The sequence below is a fragment of the Puma concolor genome, chromosome F2 (genome assembly GCF_028749965.1).
Source record: "Puma concolor isolate L17-30 chromosome F2, mPumCon1.1.hap2, whole genome shotgun sequence".
Lineage (NCBI taxonomy): Eukaryota > Metazoa > Chordata > Mammalia > Carnivora > Felidae > Puma > Puma concolor.
This window is the reverse complement of record NC_141684.1, coordinates 5961921-5977880: the sequence shown is the minus strand read 5'-3', so window position 1 is coordinate 5977880 and position 15960 is coordinate 5961921. Positions and strand designations below refer to the sequence as shown.

The window sequence follows — 15960 nt, the reverse complement described above, 5'->3', positions numbered from 1 at the left end:
TTAAGGAAGCAACAGAGAAGAAACACCCTCGCTTCTGGTGTTTTAAAATCCTCCCGAGAATGGAACCCAAATAGAAACCAAGGAGAATAGAGACCAAATGAAGCAAACAAGCTTGGAAAAGCAGACTAGGAATTCCTGCAGTACATGCTCCCTCATGATTTTGATGTCATTAAACTGAGTCACCCTAAGATGACTGGTCGTTCGTGTTCCTGAGCTCAGAAGATCTAGATTTTTATTCTCTTGCTGCTTCCTCTGTATCACCCTCTCGACCAACCATAGGGAAACAAAAAAACAGAAAGTTCGTTTACAGTAAATTCTTTAACTATATGTTTCGAGATCATGGCACAGGCTCTTGCCTTCTTTACTGCTCTAATAATTAATGTGGCTTTTCCATCTCAGCCTCCTGCATCCTGCTGTGTGGACAGGGGTCTGGGGTGTGCATATGGAGAATCTTGTTCAACAATTGAGGCAGGTCTGAAGATGGCAGATGTCTTCCGTTACATCGAATGGCTACAACGGGCTTCACTCATACACAAGAGGATTAGAAGCTGCGGTCTTGTCTAGAAAACAAAATGACTTGGTGAGCACAAAGCAATGACTCTTCCACTGAGGGTAGTCTTTTCCAGTAACTGTACTCATTCTTCCCGTTTGCTGTTCTGCAAGTGTACAGTTATTATTTTGGTTTACATATCTCCTAAAAGAGATGGATGGGGTATATCTTTTCCACAAATGAATCATCAGATATTGAAACATATGATTAAACAAAACCTGTTCTCTGTATCAAATCAACATGGATTTTATTCTAATTATACTCGGAGGATAGCTATCACGTCCTCTGCACATATTTGAATGCTAAGGAGATAACATGCTACACAAGAGAATATTTGCCAGAACACCCTGTTAGTGTATGATCCCAGATTTCGCTTTCCCTCCCGTTTTTACCTACTCATTGCTTTCTGGAAATAACTCACTCGGTGTTGCCGTTCTGGGTAGGGGATGATTTCAGCCTGAAACCCGAATCACTCTCCATGAGAATTTGGGTAAAATCAGTTCGGGTTTTCTGGAGCTGTTTTTTAGTTAAAGATCTAAAAGCAAACGGTTGCTTATTGCATATATATGTACCTCCAAAACTGCTGAACATCAACTTTTTTAGAAGTGGAACAGTTGAAAAATTGTCTTAAAGCATGGCACTCAATCAAGAGGAAAATTTCATTGCATCTAAATGAGTGTTTCCACTGTCAACATTATCGGCAGGTTCATTACCGTTTGAAGTAGCTATTTTTCACTGCCTGTGGTTTCTTCCAGGATTATTTACCACCTTGTGGGTCATCACCTAGGAGGGTTGGAACGACATCGGAGAAACTGCAGTAGAGCCCTGTCAATACATATGAGAGGGAAGAGCACCAACAAAGTTTGACCCAGCCAGGCTCACAGTATAAATCCATGCAACCCTAGGTTGGAGATAATGTCGACCTGGCTGGAATCCAGGCGCCAAAACCGTGTTACAAAACAGTGGTGGTAACAGCGATGACAGTTCAGACATCTTTCCACAGCTTTGTCTGCTCTGTTCTACTCACATCGGTTACCTTGAAATTCTCTGGATGTGTCATACTCATTTTCATCCATTTTCTTTAGCGTGTGCTGTTTCTACTCCCTGAAAGCTACCAGGACTTACGCTCTTGAGTTTTACTCTGGGCATTGACTTTTCCCTGAATCCAGCAGTCACCTGCCTTGTGTTGTTTCTGCTCTATAGACTCTCAAACATTCCGATGCACCTTCTCCCTCTCTCTCCTTCCTTCTCTCTTTCTCTCTCTCATTCTGCCCTCCTCCTCCTCCTCCTCCCCCTCCCAAACACTGGAATAATGTAGGTTTCTGTCTGTATTTTTTCACTTCATATTATATCATAAATTTCACCCCTAGACATCGTAGAACCCTGCATAGTATAGTAATTAAGAGCTAAAGATTGTGAATTAGAAAGTCTCAGGTTTGATTTCTAATTCAGTTGTTTATTGACTGCTCAGTTATTAGGCAAGTCTTAAAATGTCCTAGAGTTCAGTCTCTTAATATAAAGTAGAACAAATGATACTTTGTTCGCACAGTTATGGAGAGAAGTAAATGAGATAATTCATCTAAAGCAGGGTTGCTGTATTTAGCAAATAAAACTACTGGATGTCCAGGTAATTTGAATTTTAGATGAACAAGCAAATAACTTTTTTAAATTTTTTAAAGGTTTATTTACTTTTGAGAGAGAGAGAGAGAGAGAGAGAGAGCACGCACGAGTGGGGGAGGGGGAGAGAGAGACAGAGACACAGAATCTGAAGCAGGTTCCAGGCTCCTAGTTGTCAGCACAGAGCCGGTCACGGGGCTTGAGCTCACGACTGTGAGATCATGACCTAAGCTGAAGTTGGATGCGTAACAGACTGAGCTATCCAGGAGCCACTTTAAAAAAAATTTTTTTTAATGTTCTTTTATTTTTTTAATATTTAATTTCTAGAGAGGAAGAGAGAGTGGGGGAGGGGCAGAGAGTGGGAAAGGGGGAGACAGAGAATCCCATTATTTTTGAGAGGCGGCGGGGAGGGGCAGAGGAAGAGGGAGAAAGAGGATCTTAAGTAGGGGCCATGCTTAGCGCGGAACACGACGTGGGGCTCGATCTCACGCTCCCCGCACCCTCGCTCAGCACAGAGCCTGACACGGAGCTCAAGATCACGAAGGGTGAGATCATGACCTGAGCTGAGCTCAAGAGTTGGATGCTTTATTGGCCGAGCCGCCAGGTGCCCCGACAAATAATTTTTGTCGTTTATGTTGTACGGGTTTCCTGGGCTGCCTTATTAACAAATTACCACAATCTGGGTAGGTTAAAACAGAAATCTTTTCTCGTAGTTGAGGAGACCAGAATTTTGGAATCATGGTGTTAGTAGGGTTGGTTGTCAGGGCGTCTCTGATGGAGGGTCTGTTCCACGCCTCTGTCCTAGTTCCAGGTCACTACTGGCAATCCTTGCATTTCTTGGCTCACAGGCGGTCGCCTGCCCTCTGCCTTCATGGTCACATTGACTTCCTCTCTCCTCTTCTTATAAGGACGCCTGGCATTGGATTTAGAACCCACTGGAAATCCAAGACAGTCTCATTTTAAGATCTTTAACTTAATTACATCTGCAAAGGGCCTTTTTCCAAATAAGGTGACTTCACAAGTGCTGAGGATTAAGACTTAGACACATATCTCTTTCTTAGGGTCATTCTTCACACCCAAAGAGATATGTATCAAATATTGCATGAGACTTATGCTTATTAAGACATATTTGTTGCTTACCTGGAATGAAAATTTAACTGGGCTTCCTATATTTTCTCTGGTAACCCAAAATCTAATGTTCTCAACACAGTACTGGTCACATAGTATAGCTAAAATGAATGAACGAATACATAACTGTAGCTATGCTTTTCAATTTTTCTCTATAGAATTTGTTTTAGTAGCTTCATAACTGCATGGCATTCATATATGTTAACTAAAATTAATATGGTTGACATGACACTTTTCTGGAACTTTTGAGTTAATGTTTTAGAAAACACTTAAATAAAATTTAACATGTGGGTACTTCATTGTTCATGTCATAAACATATTTCATTGCAATTTCTAATGATTGGCATTAACTTTCCTCCTTGAATATGGATAGAAAGTACTTGCCTTTGAATCTCTTCTACTTTAGTGAGAAAATATGCAAATATATTTAAAAATATTTACAATTCTGTTTAATCACTCATTCATAACCCACTTTAATGTAATAAATAATTAAAACTGGTAAGAAATAATTCAGGCAGGGGCGCCTGGGTGGCGCAGTCGGTTAAGCGTCTGACTTCAGCCAGGTCACGATCTCGCGGTCCGTGAGTTCGAGCCCCGCGTCAGGCTCTGGGCTGATGGCTCAGAGCCTGGAGCCTGTTTCAGATTCTGTGTCTCCCTCTCTCTCTGCCCCTCCCCCGTTCATGTTCTGTCTCTCTCTGTCCCAAAAATAAATAAAAACGTTGAAAAAAAAATTTTTTAAGAAATAATTCAGGCAAATAAACTAAAATTTGGGAATAAGGTAAGATATCATGTCTTTTTATAGAATACTTCCTAAATTGCTGATATTATTATTAAAAATGAAATCAAGAGGGAGAGAGAACACATAAGCAACAGAGAGAAAGTTCTTTTTGCTCTAGATATTTTCCATAAATCTTAAAAGTATTTCTGTCATCTTTCAATTTTTCTCTTTGTAAGGGTCTTTGCCAAAATTTAACTAGGATATGTTACACAGAGTTCTTAAATTCTATATAACCACCCATCCCATATCTGCTGGCCTCTTTCTTTTTTTTTTTTTTTTTTTTTCAACGTTTTATTTTATTTTTGGGACAGAGAGAGACAGAGCATGAACAGGGGAGGGGCAGAGAGAGAGGGAGACACAGAATCGGAAACAGGCTCCAGGCTCTGAGCCATCAGCCCAGAGCCTGACGCGGGGCTCGAACTCACAGACCGCGAGATCGTGACCTGGCTGAAGTCGGACGCTTAACCGACTGCGCCACCCAGGCGCCCCTCTGCTGGCCTCTTTCTAATCCAGAACTTTAATTCTTTTTTTTTTTTTTAATGTTTATTCATTTATTTTTGAGAGGCAGTGGGGATGGGGCAGAGGAAGAGGGAGAGAGAGAATCTTAAGTAGGAATCATGCTCAGCATGGAACCCGACGTGGGGCTTGATCTCACAACCCTGCAGTCATAACCTGAGCCGAAATCAAGAGTCAGGCACTCAACCGACTGAGCCACCCAGGCGCCCCCAGAACTTTAATTCTTATGTTACCATTTTTACAATGAACTAAAACTTGTAATTTTCTTTTCTCAGATCCTGTTAAAATGGTAACTAATTTGTGTTTTTCCTGACTGACAAAATGGGTGATACCTTTCTTGTGTTTTTTTTTTCTCTGCTGCTTCCTTATAGTCTCATTATTCAGATGTCAAAGTATCACCAGTACTCTCTTGTACAACTGGAGTTTTAATTTAAAACCTCTCTATATGGATGTGCATGTTTTATGTCAAAACATTGAAGAGAGCCAACTGGCCATGAGGTGAAAGGAGTTCACATGGAGAGAAACCAGTAGATTTGTACAAAATAATTCACCGTATTTTTAATAGTATGGCCAAGGAGTAAAGATTGAATTCGTATAAATAAGAAATCACATTTTTTTCTGTGATTTAGATAACTGGAATCTTGGGGCATCTTCATCCCAAATGAAAAAACAGTGTGTGCGTGTGCGTGTGTGCGTGTGTGTGTGTGTGTGTGATGTTTCCTATTATATATTACATATGTGTATATATGTACAAAATATTATATATATTATATATATTACATTACATATTATATATTACCTTATATATAATATGAACGGGCTTTCCAGGTTCACACAGGTAGTTTGTTTTGAATACTTACAATTCTGTGCAGTTACTCTACCATTCACTCTCAACTCAATATAAGAAATAACTGAAACTCACACATACCCAAGTCTTACCAAAAAGCTCAGTCTTCCTCCATAATCCCAGATTGAGAATGAGCAAATAAATAAAAAGCAAAAATATGGTAAATATACACACTTGAGGCTTTGATTTAAGTGTTCTCCTTGCATTCAGCAAAACAAAATAATATTGTAATATTACAATATTGTAAAATACAATAAAATTCTTAGGTGCCCTTAGGTGGCTCAGTTAGTTAACTTGAGGCTTTGATTTAAATATTCTCCTTGCATTCAGCAAAACAAAATAATATTGTAATATAAAATATAATAAAATTCTTAGGGGCCCTTGGATGGCTCAGTTAGTTAAGTGTCTGACTCTTGATTTCGGCTCCGGTCATGATCTCATGGTTCGGGAGTTTGAGCCCCACATCAGGCTCCACATTGACAGAAGAGAACCTGCTTGGGATTCTCTCTCGCACTCTCTCTGCCCCTCTTCTGCTTATCCTCTGTCTCTCTCAAAATAAATAAGTAAAACTTCAAAAAAGACTTAAAAAATAAAATACAATAAAAATTTTAATCTATCCGGTGAGAGAGCATTCTGTTTTTCTCACGTGCTTCAAAGTCCTGTTGAAATGCTATCTCTTACGGGGACTATCTCCCGCACTCTCTTAGCCAAATAGTGCATTGCCTGTCCTTGGGCACCCTGGCACCATGCATATGCCCTTTGTGACTCTCATCCACTATATTAGCTCACCCTGTCCTCCCCCAAGTAGGCCGGTCAGTCCTCTGGAACAGCATATCGTTTCCCTGTGTTTCCTCAGGGCTTAACCTAGTGCCTGTATACAGTGGCCACCCAGACAATACTGAAGTGATTAAACTTTGTTATCTTCTGGATGCCGCCTTCAATTATCTGCTTAATAAAATCATCACTCGTCAGTAGATGTCCCTATCCCGCCATTGGCCCGATGCTGGCGCACAGTTTCAGATGAAGATCTTCCAGACAGATTTCAAGAGCCTCAGATCTTTGGGTCCATAGATTAGACCTCTTACGTCAGATGAATTTTCTCTAAATCCAGGCAACAAGTGCTGTCTCTCACCTCAGAAAATCCTCCTTCATGTGGGAGCAAGGAGCAGGGATCGGAAGTGAGATGACCTCAGTGTCAGGGAGGGAAAGCACAAGGGAAAAGGGGGATATGGGCTAGCTAGTGACTTCACGGGGAGAAGTATAGACTGTGTTTCTTTAGCAGCTTTATCAAGCATAATTGCCAAACACTAAACTGCAAACGTATAAACTGTACAGTTTGATAAGATTTGACATACGTACTGAAAAGAACAGCTTTAAATCTAAATGACAGCCCTGCCTTAGTTTAAAGCTAAGTTCTCTTTTCTGCTTATTATGGATCTTTGATAAGAAATACAATTGCTGAGAAGTCTGTTTTGCTTGCTGTTTGCTACGAGCATTGTGAGACCTTTCCTGAATGTAACCCGCTGTGTAGTAGAATGGGTTGTAAACCTTCCTAAATGTAGTCTGATCGGTAATGGAATGAGTGATTGTACATAAACTAACCGGCATTTCTCGCTTCTGTAAACTTGCTTGCTTAAGCACATTCCCCACCTACCCTACCCTCTTCCCCCTTTCCCCTTTTTTCTTCCCGCCACAAGTAACGGACAAAGCCTTCCCGCCAAAGGACAGACAAAGGACGCCCAATCAGAGAACAACAAATGTCCTTACTTTAAAATCAACTAATCAGGCCCCTCATAATTTGAAACCTCCCCTGTGCTGTTTGTCTCTGTCTATAAAAACGCTGTACCAACCCTGATCGTGGCCTCTTAGCGTCACCGGCGACGAGTGCGCAGAGGACCAGGTTCGAACCTGCAATAAACGACCCTTGCCGCTTGGCTTTTACTTACGACTCTGGTGGACTTTTGTGGGAGGTTTCGGAACTTCAGGCATTACAGTACACGCTTGTGAAACCATCGTCATGATCACAATAAACATAACAGTCACTCCCCACAGTTTCCTCGAACCTTGTCCATAGAGTCATAGGTTTCTAAGGTGAAAATAAAACAAAACAAAACAACTTTCTAACCATAGATCAAAACCAAAACCCAGATATTCTATCCATAGGTAGTTACGCATTTGAACATACTTTGCTTTCTCATCTTTGCAGATTTCATCCTTATCGCTTGTATGCTGTTCTTTATGGAGAATCTGTAAGAACAGAATTCTAGGGATAACCTAAATGGGCTTTGTATGTGACCTTGCCATAGGATTCCACAGCTCTGTGATGCTGTGTATTGTAATCATACCATGTTCTGCAAAAATAGCTGCATACTAAACATGAATGACAGAAAGATTTCTGGGCAAATGCCAAATATTTGAAAATTGAACATCACACCTCTAAAAGATTTTTTTTAATGTTTATTTATTTTTGAGAGAGAGAGAGGGCACAAGGAGGGTAGGGCCAGAGAAATGTGAGACACAGAACCTGAAGCAGGCTCCAGGCTCCAAGCTGTCAACGCAGAGCCTGACGCGGGGCTCAAACTCGTGAACCCTGAGATCATGATCTGAGCAAAGTCAGAAGCTTCACTGACTGAGCCACCCAGGTGCCCTGAAGATCACACTTTTAAATGACTCAATGGGACAAAGATAGAGCAATTAAGGAAATTAGAATATGTTTGAATTTAAAGAAATAAAAGTACAGACCAAAATCTAGGTTAATGTTTCACTTAAAGGAATTTCAATACATTAAATGATTACACGAGGAAAGAAATAAATTCTCAAATTGATAATCTAAGCTTCCACCTCAAGGAATAAAAGGAAAACTGGATTCAACCCAAAGCAAGCAGAAGAGAAGAAACAATAAAATGAGAACAAAAATCTATAAAATTAAAAACAGAAAAACAACAGAGAAAATCAATGAAATCAGTTGGCTTTTGGAAAGATCAAATTGATAAACCATGAGTCAGGCTGATCAACAGAAAGAGAGAGAGATAAGACCCACATGCCTGATCTCAGGAATGAAAGTGAGCATAATAATAAAGAACTCACAGGCATTACAAGCCTGGTAGAGAAATATTATGGAAATATTATGCACATAATTTGGCAACTTACGAAACAGAAAAGAATTTCTTGGAACACAGATACTGCCAAATCTCACTGAAGAAGAACTAAATAATATGACTTGTGTCCTATCTATTAAAGACAGTGAATTTGTAAATGAAACCTTTCCGCCAATAAAGCCTTCCAACAATGAAAGTTCCAGATGGCTTTACTGGCAAATTGTACCACACATCTGTCGGTTGCAAACTCCAGAGGTTCCCAGGTGAAATGTGAAAATGGCCCCCAGAGGCCAAGAGGACACAGAGGACAAGAAGAGACCCAAGGAAGTGTCTGGACTCTCCAGATCAGTAGGTGGAAGGTTGAATAAGCAAGGAGACTTTCTTAAGAGGCTTGCCTTGGGCAGCCACAAGAGATCTTTGTACCCACCCAGGGGAATCTTAAACATTTATAGAGAGGCTTTGATGAGATTCAGTCATGTACACCATACATCCATCAGTCTCTCAAGTCTGTGTCCTTGAAAATGGTGCTCACTGTTGGAACAGGGGTGGGGGGAGCAGGTGATATATTCTAAAGGCAAGAGAGGGAGTAAGGAGTCTCTGCTTGCCTGGGTTCTGCTCATGGGTCAGCTGGTGATCATATCCTCTCAGTGACCTCCTCCAACAACATTTAAAGAAGAAATAATACCAATTCTACACAAACTAATCAGGGTAGCCCAAAGTGTGAAACATTTTCAAAAATCGGATTGGTACTTGATAACAAAGAGAGGCATGGGTTGTCATCAAGTTGTTTTTTTTTTCAAAAATTTTTTTTTCAACGTTTATTTACTTTTGGGACAGAGAGAGACAGAGCATGAACGGGGGAGGGGCAGAGAGAGAGGGAGACACAGAATCGGAAGCAGGCTCCAGGCTCTGAGCCATCAGCCCAGAGCCCGACGCGGGGCTCGAACTCACGGACCGCGAGATCGTGACCTGGCTGAAGTCGGACGCTTAACCGACTGCGCCACCCAGGCGCCCCTAAGTTTTTTTGTAATCAAGACCATCCATTGGCAAACATTTCAGTGTACCTTCATTTGAACTGTGTATTTATAAATATATGTATACATTTTGGCAACTATGGTTTTCATTTCAGTGGTAGATTTATTGAAGCCTGTTCAATGCAATCATGATTATCCATTATGCAAGGAATTTTTTAATTGTGCAACAAAATCAATTTCAAGTATGTATCTGCTCTGTTGATTTTTTAATTTAGTAAGAATATTGCTTTTGCCATACAATGTGCTCCACCAAAATTGTTTATTTTTATCACTATAAAAACAAGTAGTTTGTATTTTCCTTTCAAAAATTTTGGAATGAATTTGCAGAGCACTCATATTAATGTCATGTTAATGTTCACCCTTCACAAAATGAACTTCAAAAAGATTTACTTTGATTCCATGAGTTGGATGGGAAAAACAAAGAAACCAAGAAACAAAGAAAGAAACCAGTATTGGAATTAACAGACATCATATTTGAGACATCTAATGACAGTAGTTTAAAACCATCATTTAACTGTCTGCAAAGATCTTCTGCTAATGTAGCCAAAGCATTAATGATTATCTTTTACTTTTCATGCTGCACAAAGAAACTTGGAGTGGAAAAATAAGCAACTTAATTTAGAACAACAGGCATTTCATTTACAGTAAGAGCCCTGTGCCACACTGTGATGAGTGAAAACAACCATATATGTGAAATTGTTGTGTTCAGGCTGCCTTAAAATTACTTCTAATGTTTTAAGCAGATTGATGATTTTTGTTTTTAATGTGGTCAAGTGCTATTATGATTGACTTCCATGATGCAAGGAAAATGCCATCAAATATTTTGTGAAAGTTTCATATTTTTTCCTCTACTTCATTGAGAAACATAAAGGTGGTGCTTGATTCTGTTTGTTAAACTTCTACTTCATTGCTCCTGAAAGAGTTTATTTCAATTAAATATAGTTATATTTAGACTCTTAGTCTATATATAGACTCTTCTCTATTCCAGGGATCAACAGACATTCCTTGTAAAAGGCAGATATTTTAAGTTTTGCAGGTCATATGGTCTCTGTCACAACTACTCAATTCTGCCTTTGCAACACAAAAGCAGCCAGGGATTATAAAGAAAATGTTGATTACGGGAAAAACTTGCAACTAGCAGATAAATAAATTCTGGAGATCTAATGCACAGCATACTGATTATAGTTAACAATACTGTATTATAAACTTCAAAGTTGCTAAGAGACTAGATCTTACTTATTCTCACCATAAAAAGGAAATGATAATTAAGTGAAATGGTAGAGGTGCTAGCTAAGCTACAGTGGCCGTCATACTGGGATATAAAAATGTATCGAACCAACAGGTTGTACAACTTAAACAATGTTGCATTTCAATTATATCCCAATAAAAAAAAATTTAAAAAGAGTGTGCATGGATGTGTTCCAATAGAACTTTATTTATAGACACTGAAATGTGACCTATGTAGTTATTGTGTGTCATGAAATATTGTTCTTTCTTTGGCTTTTGCAACCATTCATAATGGTAAAGGCCATTCTTCATTGTTCAAGTTTTTATTTAAATTCCAGTTAGTTAACATACAGTGTAATATTAATTCCATGTGTACAATGCAGCGATTCAACCCTTCATACAACAGCCAGTGCTCATCACAAGTGCACTTGGTAAAGGCCGTTCTCAGTTTGCAGGTGATACCAAAATTTTCAGCAGATCAGATTTGGCTTGTGGGTAGTAATTTGCTGATCCCTTCACTGTACACTCTCTAGAACAGACTTTTATCTCCCTGAATGTAATGTCCCAGATAAATCTGGATGGATGGGCCTGATAATTATAGGTTAAAGTTGACAGCATTGCACAGGAAAGATATTGTGAGAGAGCAAAGAGTTTTGGAAGCCTGGAATAACACATCATGACAGTGTCAGAGGTGGTCCTTAAGGATCCAGCAATTTGGGGTTATCAGGAGGCCGTAAGAGGATATTGATACAAATCATGGCAGTCGCATGTTGGGAGCAGGGGCAGGAAAAGATTACTCCCAATAGATTTGCGGGCACAGGATGTGGATGAGTGGGAGTTGGAGCAGGTGAGGACAACTGGGCCATCTGAGATATGCCTGGTAGTTGCCACTGCTCAGGAAATGGTTTATTTGACCTCTTGTGTCTCTCAGAAATCCCAAGGGGATTTTCATCTCAGAAACTGCCACCCTCCGTGGAGTGGACTCACACAGACATCTGTTTTTCTGGAAGGTTCCTCTAGTTCACTCCATGGATTTTATTGCTCCTTCCTCCAGCCTACTTCTACCCTCTATGTAATTATTATAGCAGGTCTCAAAGGTGGTGGTACTCATTTACTTCATGTCAGTCTCTCCAACTAGACTGAGCTCCTTAAAGCTATGGGCGGTCCTCTGTGTGTCTCTGTTAACTTCAGGACCTATGACAATGCCTGACGCGGAGTTAAGAACTCCATAAATAATCTGTTGTGCAAACCCTAATGATAGCATGAATATGATTTTGCATTCTGTTTTTGTCACTCACTATTTTATTATAAGCATTTCATTTTGCTTTATTGTCTTCATTATTAGAATTTCCATGGCTACACAAAAGCCCATCAAGTTCATGTGTCGTAGTTTGGTATATTATCGCTGCTTTGTACATTGATGTTGTCATCACATTTTTACTATTCGTTAAGTATTTAATTAGATATTACTTTATCTTTTTTGAATTTTGAAAGCTTGAAAGCATGATTTGGATTACTCCTGCCTCAAAAAATTCTTATAATGGGGGGCGCCTGGGTGGCTCAGTTGGTTGAGCATCCAGCTTTGGCTCAGGTCATGATCTCACAGTCCATGAGTTTGAGCCCTGTGTCGGGCTCTGTGCTGACAGCTCGAAGCCTGCTTCAGATTCTGTGTCTCCATCTCTCTCTGTCCCTCCCCTCCACTCACGCTCTCTCTTGCTCTTAAAAATAAATAAACATATATTTTTTTTAATTCTTATAATGGAATTTGGCTACTTCTCCTAAAGACATTTTCTTGTCAGTCAAAGAATTTAATATTTACATTTATATTATATGTAAGGATATGTGTATATGAACAAGTACTATATAATATATAATATATGCAAATATATATACAATGATAAGTAAATACACAATATAAATTTTAGATAGGAATGTTTATTAAGGTATAATTGACATATAAGGGATATTTAGCTACATATGTAAGAGATGTTTACCATTTAAATTGGAAAAGAATATTGGGAAAAGAAAGACCTTATAATCAAGTTGAAAAAATTCTGAACCAAAGTCTGTCCAATCTGTGCTAAGAAATACCTAGCATCAGAGATAGGAAAGAGTCTGTCTCCAACCACCCTGAATGCATCCAATCTTCTCTGATCTTGGAAAGTAATACACAGGGTCAGGCCTGGTTAGTGCTTGGATGGAAGAGATAGGAATGAGCCCATCAGCTTGGGAACACAGTCCTCAATAATCATCCCTGGAAGCCAAGAGCCAGCTGAGGAACATGTAATTTTCTTTCTTTTCTAATCAATTTAATCCAAATATAGTTGGCTAGAAGTTAAAATTGTTTATGTGTAATTATCAAATTTCAAACACCATTTCCAGTAATTTATTTTTTAAACAATGTTATTGAGGTATAATTTATATACAGTAAACCAAATACATTGTACTGAAAATGCTTTGACACATGTATATGCATGTGAACCATTATCACAATCAAAAGTATGAACAACCCTATCACCCCCTAAAGCTTCCTTGTGTCTCACATATTCTCTCCTTCCAACCCCTCCCTGCAGCCCTTCATAACCAGGGCACCACTTTCCTGCTTTCAGTCACTATAGATTAGTTTGCTCTTTCTAGAATTTATATAAATGGAGTCTTACAGTATTCTTTCTGTCTGGCTTACTGTGTGTCAGCAACTATAATAAACATGTTTATATATGTTACTGTGTCACTGATTTTAAAGAGTGTCAAACTCTTTAGATGGAACATGACAAGAGACAGGTTTGGCATTTCACTATGAAAGTAAGAGTCTTACCTGAGTTATCATCCTATTTTATGGTCCTCTCACACTATGGACTATGGAGATGGTCTCTGAGAACAGAAAGAAGTCTGACTGTCTCTTGTACGGGTGGTACTTATCCAGAAACCCTGTATCTGGTCCCACAGAGCACATTTGTGTTGATTTAAACCATACCGACATGAACTGAATTTAGAGGAGTAATAGAGCACTATCCAAGAACTCATAAATTCCCAGTTTAAGAAATGTCACACTAAAGAATAATCAGTCACATTGAGTGGTCTTGATTTCTCACAAGCTTGGAAACACAAGCTGAAACATTGGTCCCGAGTATGTGTCAGCACACATTTATACTATTCATCATTCATGTGATCCAGAATATTCTCCTATTAATTATTTTCAATATCAATTTTTTAAATCGAAAACTTGAACTTTTGAAACCTTGAGAATATATTTGCATATCTAGGTTTCAGAAATATAGACATAGAAAAGATCATCCTGAATAATATCAAAATACAAAGGTTCAAGGCCTGGTTCTAAAATTTCCTACTGCATGATCTCTGGGATTTCTGAATCCCAGCTGCCTCATTTGGTAAATATGGATAATAGGAACCAATTCACAATTGTGAGGATTGAGTAAAGCCAGGAAATACACATGAACATTAAGCGGAGTGTTTTGTCTATTGCCTTTGATGAGTGTGAGTCTAACCAAGTGTGAAATTAGAGGGATTCTGGGCACTTAAATTTGAAAACAATGGTAGGGGGCAGGGAAGCCAGATATAACATCCCATAGCATTTGAAGCTTGACCTCAGTAAGCCTCTTTCAGTCAATGCTTTTGACCTATTTATGGCAAATCCACATCATTGTGAACCTAGAGACAAGAAGGCTGTTTAAGCCCCTGTTAATCAATGGCCAGCTAGTCTTGGGCAAGGCATCCAGTCTTTCTCAATCTCAGTGGACTTATTTATAAATTGGTAATAATTGCACTTACTTGTTTTATCTCACCCGGTTGTTTTGAGGAACAAACAGGATAATATAAGCGAAGGTCCTTTGTAAATGACCACAAATACCGTGCGAAAATTGTCCAAGCATGGCTCTTTATTCAGCCCTAGAGCAATCATCTGGGTGATTGGCTTTATTCACATCCACCCTTTTGGAGCCAGGTACCTTTGGTTCCACTGCAAAGGGTTCCACAGCATTTGATTGACTATACCTAGTACTCATACAGGGCATCCTGACACGTCACTTAACCTGAAGTCAGGCTGGAAACTGACACGAGGGAAAAGACTCTGGTTACTGACCGAGACGCCCAAAGCAGCTGCAGGACCTCGCGCCACCAGGAAGGGGGTCTGCTGCAGATGACATCCCCCTCCCCCCGCCAACCCATTGCTGGGTCCTCAGTGCCGCAGCTGTCCCTGGGCAGCTGTCACAGGCACTGACAGGCAGCATCACCTGTGTGAAACAAACTGATGTCAGAACTTCCCCCCAAAGATTGGTAAGTATGTCAACAACCGTCACCTCTCATTACAAGTGCCACAGCCATCCGAGGGTCTTCTTTCAATGTGTCACACTCTTGAAGTCATTTTCTGATGATCTTTTCTGCCAAGTATCCTTTTGAAGGAGACAGCAGAGGCAATTGGCACAGGGATGATCATGCAGCCTTTAGTGTATTCCTAGAACAGATTAATCAAATACAACTGAAGGAAAATGCTGCACGGATTCCCCTAGTGACATAGGCAGCAAAAAGTCTAGAATATCAGGATAGTTCTACAAATGTGAAGGGGTGGAAAAGAAGTTATGTTTATTATCAAGGATATAAGTAGAATAATTAGGATTTTTTTAGTCCTAAAAAGCACTTGATTTACTATGACTTAGTAATTAATATTATTTTTGATAAATACATTCCAGTGACTATAGAGGCAAATGTATAGCCCTCTGTCTGTGGTGGTGAGTAGCAAATAGAACAGAAATAGCTCCTGTTCAGGGTGCCTGGGTGGCTCAGTCCGTTAAGCATCCAACTTCAGCTCAGGTAATGATCTCACGGTTTGTGGGTTTGAGCCCCTCATCAGGCTCTGTGCTGACAGCTCAGAGCCTGGAGCCTGCTTCAGATTCTGTGTCTCCCTGTCTCTCTCTGCCCCTGCCCCGTTCATACTCTGTCTCTCTCTCTCAAAAATAAATAAACATTAAAAAAAATAGTTCCTGTTCCCTTGAAACTTACATCCCGGTGTAAAAAGCACGCATAAATCGCACAAACACACGCAAACACACACATAAATGTAAATAATGAATGAACAGTTTTGAGGGGGTCATGATTCCACACCAAGTTTATTTTAAAAATATACGAGAAAAGTCTCTACACAAGAAAAT

At 39.6% G+C, this 15960-nt stretch overlaps 1 long non-coding RNA gene across 1 annotated transcript; it reads right to left on the bottom strand.

Annotated features, from left to right (window-relative positions):
• Positions 1-305: 305 nt before the first annotated feature.
• LOC147571801 (uncharacterized) lies at positions 306-7688 on the bottom strand. The gene is made up of 3 exons (XR_015246872.1): positions 7622-7688; positions 1264-1375; positions 306-560 (listed from the first exon to the last, which is right to left on the bottom strand). It is a non-coding gene; the product is annotated as an uncharacterized LOC147571801 (long non-coding RNA).
• Between the last annotated feature and the right edge of the window lie 8272 nt (positions 7689-15960).